This window comes from Parasteatoda tepidariorum, chromosome 3 (assembly GCF_043381705.1).
Source record: "Parasteatoda tepidariorum isolate YZ-2023 chromosome 3, CAS_Ptep_4.0, whole genome shotgun sequence".
NCBI lineage: Eukaryota > Metazoa > Arthropoda > Arachnida > Araneae > Theridiidae > Parasteatoda > Parasteatoda tepidariorum.
This window is the reverse complement of record NC_092206.1, coordinates 53,449,101-53,458,007: the sequence shown is the minus strand read 5'-3', so window position 1 is coordinate 53,458,007 and position 8,907 is coordinate 53,449,101.

Here is an 8,907-nt window from a genome sequence, read left to right as displayed (position 1 = left end):
TAAGAAAAAAATAAATTTCTGGTGTTTTTTCAGAATATGTGATTTTTTAGAATAAAGGTAAAGATCTTGCTTGTACATAGGCTTTGTATTAGAATCACGTGGGATGGCAAAAATAAATTTAACTAATAAAAAATAGTTAATGTATTTGTTGTGATGCATGGTTGATTCCTCTTTAAACCCTGGAGGTTTCGCAACCATTTTTTTTTCTATTGTAAAACTGGCTGTCAATTAAAAGATTTCGTTGATTGAATTGTGTTTTCTTATTCTTTGTCTCTAAAGAAATTCATATGTTCCTCCCTGTTTTATTTGTAGACATCCTCCTTTACATAAAGGGCTGTAAAATGAATTTCAGTATGAAGTCAATAAATAAATTACGAATGTGTAAATAATACAAGTTAACTTAGACTTGATAAATCTTAAGCACATATGATCATTCAGCAGGGTTGCAAAAAGGATTGCAAATGTTATGCAAATTTTTATTTATTTATCTTATTATTCACAGCATATGTGTATTGAAATAAAATTTATTGATTATTATTCAATAAAAAAATAAAGCTAGAATTTGTTTTGATATGATGGGTCTGATGTCCAATACTGCAGCTGAGTGCAATAACATATTATCTGATGTGACAAAAACTATTACTACTTACTACAAGTTACGTAATGCAGGGATGAGATTTTTTCACTTTATCTCTTAAATTTCAGTTTTTTTAAGAAAATTCACCGATTTTCAAAGAGAAACAAAAAATTCAAACTACATAGCTAGCAATCCTTTCTCATTTTTACTTATTATAGCTATTTTCTCCCCTTTTACTCACAGCAGATAAGATTTTCCGAATTTTTTACCCGCCCTCCAGATAGATCCGATTTTTGTAGTTCAAACGACGCTGCTTCTGACAAGCCTTTTAGAGGTCCCAAGCCTGGAATCTGCTAATATCTCGATTCTTATTCACACGATTTTAATATCAAACATAGCTTTTCATATTTGCGTGTTGCGATTCTTATTCACGCGATTTGAATATTGTACGTTGCGATTCTTATTTACGAGATTTAAAAATCCGATATTGTGATTCGTATTTACGTCTTTTTAAAAACCTATGTAGCGATTCGTATTCACGTAAGTTTAAAATTCAATGTGTTGATTTGCTCATGCGGTTTATAATATCAAACATTGATTTTCGTATTTATACGTGATTTTAAAATAAGGCATTGGGATTCGCATTCACGCATTCTAAAAATTATGCATCATAATTCTTATTTATGCAATCTAAAAATTACGCATCATGATTCGTATTTACGCGATCTAAAAATTATGAATCGTGATTTGTATTTACGCGTTTTAAAAATTCTATATCCCAGTTTGTATTTTCTCATTTTCAAAATCGTATATCTAGTTTCATATTCATGTGATTTCAAAATCCATAATTGTTATTCATATTCACGCAATTTTAAGATCAACTATCGCGATTCTTGTAAGAAGTAAATTTTTTTTCTAATTAGTTACTATAAAGGTGACTGTTTTTCTAACGACGATTATTAGTATATGTAAGTGTTACAACATCAGAGAAACTGGAAGGGAATATATTCAAAACTTACATTCTGTGCTTGCAAAGAAGAAAAAATAGGATTTGTCACAAGATGTTTGAAGATGGACTAACGACTAAATATAGCAAACATAAAAGATATAGCAAACAAAAGCAATCACTTAAAAAGGGATTTAATTAAAAAAAAATTTGGGGGGAAAAAGAGTTAATTAACTCATCATCAAAATTTTATTTATAATTGCTGTTATTTATGCTATAAAATGCAAAATTCTTATCAAATAAAAAACAATTATCTAAACAGTTGCTGATTGTCATGTAATTTTTCAAACTAAAATAGCAATTTTTGTATGTTAAGGAGTTACTATATATTTCTACTTCACTGTTATTGATATGTTTCAGAGGGCTGTAGTTAGATTAGACTATAATATGAACATAATGATTCGGTCCATTGTTAAAGTTTTTTTTTCCAATATAATTTAAAAAGTAATATTACTGATATATTTGCTATAAATCACATAACAGTATTTATTAAAAGAAATGAAATATTAATGTATATTCTCAGTAGTTTTAATTTGCTAAACCAGGTAGTTTTTCAAGTAATAATTGTCTCTTATGTGAACTGAGGAAAAATATAATTTCCAGCTTTATTTTTTCAATTGGTAATTTTTATTTTCACTAAATGTTAAGTATCAATGTAATCATTTATATAATAATAGATTAGTACACAATTGTATGTCAACACATTATTTATTACCTTAAACTGTCTGGAATTTATTATTAAAGGGTTGCGCTTGCGTAAAATTTACGATCGTGGAAATTCAGCTTTTATGCCTTTTGGCTAATCTCATCCCTGATAATGACTATGAATTAAGATATTTTCATGTCCTTAAAGTTGCAGAAATTAAGTCCTGCCTTTTAGTTTATTAATCATTTCTTTTTATTTGAATACACCATGCTACAAAAAGAAATTATAACGTTATTAATTTAATCAACTGTTCAGTATAGTAATCTTTAAAAAATAAATGAAAGCAACAAAAATAGAAAATTATGTTGAAAGTTTCTTCAGTGTTTAATATACAAGGTAGCTTAAACATAAAAAAAATATAATTTTATTTTAACATTAATTTAAGTGTGAAGAATTAGGATTTTTTTATTATTATTAGTTTTGCTAGTCTACCCTTCAACTTCTGTATTACTCTAGTTTTTATTTTAGTTAGAAGAATATTTAAAACAGATTTAGTAGCAAAATTGGTAGCTATGTAAAATTATTTTTAATAGGCACGGAAGAGTTACATATTTTAATAACTGTTTTATAGCATTAAAAATAAATTAATACGATATTTGTACTAGATTAATTTTTAATGTAGGTGATAATTTTTAAGGATATTGTCTACTAAATTCTTTTTAAAATTGGAATTTTATCTTTATTTTGGTGCATTTATTACATTAATAGCTATCATTTATAGCGATGCAAATCACCCCATTTTCTTTTAAACCAACCGAAAATCACTTAAAGCGTACACTCACATTCTAAAGCATCAGCTGTGCTTCAAATTACTAACGAATAAACAATTTTTCTAAATATTTCTATCAAGAATTTTCAATTAAACTAAGATCGAAATTGAGAAATTAATTAGAATTGTTCATTCAATCATACCGGTGTAACTAACTACATTATATTGCTTTTATTATCACAGAATTTCTGGAAAAAATTGTTTTAATAAAAGTGATTTTTTTTTAGTGGTTCAAACCAAAAAGAAAAACATTTTTTTCCCCTGGCTAATTAAATTTAAAAACCTTTGTCATTCAGTAATTTCTTGATGTTTAAGTCTTGATAAATTAATACTATTGGTCCCCGCACTCTGTTGGCTGACGCTCCCAAACCCAAAAGATTGCAATCTTATGTGGTTTAATCTGTAAACCACATAAAAAGCTTTGAAGGCTGAAAGTAGACATCCGAGGGAAACGGCAATAAAGCTTTGACAGCGAAAAATAGACACAACTGAAATAGCTAAAAAGGCTTTGAAGGCTGAAAGTTTTGTTTCGACTGGAATTGTGATAAACCTTTCAGGCTGAAAGTAGACTGGTGAGTGCTATACAAATTGCATTTGATAAAAACAAATCACTGAAGAATAGTATAACAAATATATTTTTTTTAAAAAACATGAGAATTAAGATTGCACTCACATAACGAATGCTTATCGAATTTAAATTTGCTTCAAATAGAATTAACAAAGTAGTTAATTTTTCAATTGTGAAAGATTTTCGCCAATAACTCGACGCAAATGAAATTTAAGAGACTTAATCCCAGATACCGCCAAAATGGGGGGAAGCAGGTGCTATCATGCCGCTAGATCAAATTTTAATTTAAAAAACTAAGTAATTTATCTTAATGAAAATTCTACCTATTTCACATACAAAATTTGTGGCTTCATCACTTTACAGTGATGATTATTTACACTATTTCACACCTTTTGACCTATTTCACATATATGATTATTTACACTTCTATGTAATTAAAAACTATAAATTGCTGCAATTTATGCATTTGCTGAAAGATCACTTTCAGCATCAATATGAACGGCTTTAGTGGAAAAGCATACAATGAAAGCAAGCAGCTAACTATAAGTGTCTATTTTAGAGTCGTAAGATAAATTAAACCTGCATAGTCCACAATACAAACTAAAATTGCTCTATACAATTTGACACGATTTGTTGGCTGATTTCCTATAATTTGTAAGGAATTCAAAGGTTTTTAGGTACAATAAATTCAGCATTTATGAATAATTCTGAGAAATATTTTTCTACAAGAAATAATCCAAAATTCTTGGTGAATAATGTTGGATATTTCGGTTAGACAGCATGCGAATAAGAAACAAAATTATTTTGTAAATAATGTACTAAATTTATGGTAATGAAGTGAAAAGTCCACATATTTTAAAAGAGAGTTTTGTAAACTTGCGACAGTTTTGGTACCTGTAAAATGCCTTCATTATCAATTAAAGGTAGCAATGAACTTGGGATTTAAATGCTAAGAAAAATAGAATGCATAAGCATTTTATTAACTTAGCATAAAAACAGTTGAGTCAGTTATGCATAATTAATTCAAAATGAGGATAAAATTTCAACTTTTAAAAATACAAGATGTGTTCAAAATGATTCTCATTATTAATTTTTATAGCAAATTCGAAAATGTTGTCTAGACTAGTCCCCCCACTTTTTAGTAATGTATAGTTTCAAAAATTATAGTTAAAAGTAGTTTATTGTTTAAAAGTTTTTAATCTTAAATTGTCTTCGGTGCTTTGAAATTTTATGGAAATTAAAACCATCAATTTTAAAATCCTACCCTAACATTGTTTCCGACTCCCCCACTGGCTGTAAATAAGTGCGGGTAAGATGTACCAGTTCATCAATTTCTTGAATAGAATAGAATTTCTTCATAGAATTCTTGTTATCGCATTTTATGGCAAATAAGGTCACCATAAATATGAAAGTAGTGAATTAGGATTTTACTTGAAAAGAGAATATCGTTATTTTTATTGATTCTTGGTGAAGCGGTACTACTATTGAGAACAATGGGTCTTAAAAGAATTCCAGTATTTATGAACTATAGGTAAAGCATACAACCTAGCATATTGTGAATTAGTGAGTGTAAGATAATATTCCAGATAATTAGGAATAATAACAGCAATTTTTGTGGCAGATTTAATTTTATTATTTTCCTTAACAGTCTGATCTCAAGGTGAATTAATTTTTGAGCTCTAGATAATTAACTTAGTTTAGAACTACAATTTTATCCTTTTCCACTTCAATACAAAATCAACTTTATCATAGTTGAATTTGCCGAACTAGCAGATTTTACCTGAAATTGTTAAGAGCAGTGTTGTTTAGAGAATCTCCAACCCCCGAGCCGTGAACCGGTTCTAGTCCGTGGATCAAATAGTACCGGACCCACCCAATGAACATTAAATTATTTACTGTAGTATATTTCGGGTTTATACCACTTTTCAAAGACGAGATGTTAACCGGGAGCTGAGAAACGTCACCTAAAGTCGCACCAATACAACGAATTATTTTAAAGCGAAAGAAGATAATAATTAAATTAAATAGTGTGAGTATAATTACAGGGGGAAAAATAAAACATTTTCTTTTCTCTTTTTCCTGCCATGCTTTTTTATATCGGATAAGCAGCCATCTTTACCAAGAAAATTAAGGATAATCTGGGTAATAACAAACAGTAACTTTTTAAAGATTTAATTACAATCTTTTATTACGTTGATTTTACCATAGCAACATTGAAATAAAATAATTTGTGTCTGTGGTGCTTTTATTTTTAATAGCGAGCTTCTAATTGCATATAATCATGCATGACCCTACAAATTGTGCAAAGATGAGGCAAGCCATATAGTTTTTATCTTTCAGTAACCTTAAGGTTTTTTCCCCATACAATTTTGTTTTCTTTTTATCCTTATCTTGGCTGATGTTGCTAATGATTTGACTTTAACAGTCAGCTTACTGATTTTGAATTTTCATTCTACCGGGTATTTATATTCTGCATTCAAAGAATGTTCTAATCTGCGCTTAATTATTAGTTGTCCTGCTTTTCCTGATGAAAAATATTTTGTCCTGATGTTTGTCTGTCCTGATATTCCTGATTGTGTCTGCATAGCATCCCATTTTCTAGGAATACGAATGGGATTTAAAAATAGTTTATTTAAATTTTTGACCCAGCGTTTTTTTTTCCCGTTCTTATAAGTAATAATGTTACAATTGTGCCATAATTCATGGCGACAGTTCAGTAATTATCTACAACATGGTTCAGCATAGTAGCCTTATACGTAGGATTTATTATTTCAAATTTTATGAGAATGCAGTTCTTCATTGAAAAAGAAATTTAAATATTTTACATTATCAAATTTTTATCATGAAATACGCTTACGCCATACGCTTATTCATTAAATGCATCGAAATACGTCATACGCTTATTTATTAAATGCAGCAAATGCAGTTACAAATCTTGCAGATTGGAGTTTTGAGATTTCACAATTATTGGTTCTTTTTCATCTGATTTTGAAAATGATTGATTCCAATCAGCAAAACAGTAATCATATATAAGAATTTTAAAAGAGTCGTCCGGTGGAATTATCTACTAAATTACTTTTGTACAAAATGCCCCTCTTTGATTGTTTTAGTACTAGAGCTTCGAGCTATTTAATAGATGCTTTTAAAGCTATTGACAATGCAGCAAAATTTGCCACTTTAATTATTAATGAAAAGGCAGAATATATGTCAGTAACCCAAAATGCAAAATGTCACTAACCAGATGATCCGCGATCACAACGGTTGAATCCTCCATTTACGGAAAAGACCGGTACCACCATGTGATCCCTCCTTTGATCTCCTGCTCTTCTTAGTAGTATGGGAATGTACTATGATATTTTCCCATTCCATAATATTTTTTCAATTTAAATTTTTTTTTTTTAATTGTCAGTGCTCGACTTGTCATGCAGGTCGTTGGGCTACCGAAGCAGGGGTGCCATCCCCTCTGCAGAGGATCAAAATTGTGGTGGCATGTCTTCGGATCATCCTCAGGGAGGCTTCCCAGACCGTCGCCAATAGCCCATTGTGCAGCTCTAGTGCGACGTAAATGAACTACAACTACAACAACAATTTAATTGTCAAAAATATTTTGTAAAATATCAAGATCCCTTTCTTTTAAAACTATGTTTAATGCAGGTTTCAGTTTCAACTCAGTTTAAAGTTATGTAATTTCTAGCTTAGTTAAAACTAGTTTTCCTTCTAGCTTAATTTTTTAACTTACTTCCTAATATATTTGAAAATCAAGATAGAAGTTACTGTACTTCCATGATTATCCACATGGTCAGGGTGAAAACAGGCAAGGTGTTGTCATTGGTAGAAAGTTCCGCTCTGCGCCAGTTGTAGCCCTCTTCGATCTCCAATAGTTGCAAGTTTAAAACTGTGTCATCATTAACTTACCTTGGACTTGAATTTGTAGTGAACAATGAGATAATATCACTTATACATATCAGAAATTAAAAGAACACCTAAATGTGGTAAATAAAACTTTCTATGGTCTAAGAAAACTTTATAAATCTCAAGAAAGACAAAAACTTTTTTATATAGGTCCATACCGCGGAAACACGGATTTCAGAAAAGAAACCAGAAATTACGCCTGGCACAATTATCGCAGGATCTAAAGGGCTGTATTTTAATGAGTGTGAAGGTGTTTCAATTTTCCCAATTATATAAAATGTATTTTCTGTCATTAAAATAATTTAACTTAATACCAAATATTGTCGTATTTTTCAAACCAATTTTACTTAACTAGAGTAATCATGTTATTCGGATGCTTTCTAAAACAGATTTTGTTTCATGACTAAAGAATTATTTTTGTGATCCGGGATGGAGCAAGACATTGACTTCAAAGGGTTGTTAACTTTAAAAAATTGGGGGCAATTGCTTGAAGAAGATATGCCTGGAGAGTTCTCAAGAGGAAGACCCTGGCCCAGAGGGGATCTATTTATGGGAATACTTCGCTTGGTTTCATCGACAACGTGAGGAGAGTCATAAGAGGAGGAAATTGCAGTTTTAGTTTATTTAACGTGTCGCACTAGAGCTGCACAATGGGTTATTGGCAACGCAAACATCCCTGAGAATAATCCGAAGACATGCCATCACAATTTTGATTCTCTGGAGAGGGGATGGCACCCCCGCTTCGGTAGCCCGATGACCTACGGAGAAGGAAGTACGTTAGTTTCTGCCTTGATTTTCAATTAGATTAAAAACTTAAGTTAGGAAATTATATGGAATTGAAAACTACATTAGACATTGGTATAAAAAATCATGGAAATTTTACAAAATATTCGTGACAATTATATACAAAAAATATTAAATAGGAGGAACATTTTGTAGAGCATTGCTTTACAACTGAGAAGAGGAGGAAATGGAGGGAGCAAGCCATGGAACGGGTCTTCTCTTCAGATGGCGTATTCAAGTGCTGTGATCCCGAATTATGTGTGATCATGTGAATATCAGGCAGCAAAAATGGCGCGCCAAATCACTTCCATGATATTGAATGCTCCTGCACTTCCATGATCTAGCAAAATTCGCAATGCACACTCATGTATAGATGATGATTTTGCCAAAAAAGATCTTTCTTGAAATAAGCAGACAAATACAGATTTGAAAATCTGCTTCAAAATTTCTTCTATTTGCAAATAGCGCATATACTTTATCCAACCAGTTGTCCTCAAATATTAAGGACAAAATGAAGTCGAAGGAGGATGACGTCATAGCTCTCAACTTTCCGATTCTCGTCTGCTAACTTTTGCTGTGAAGAAAT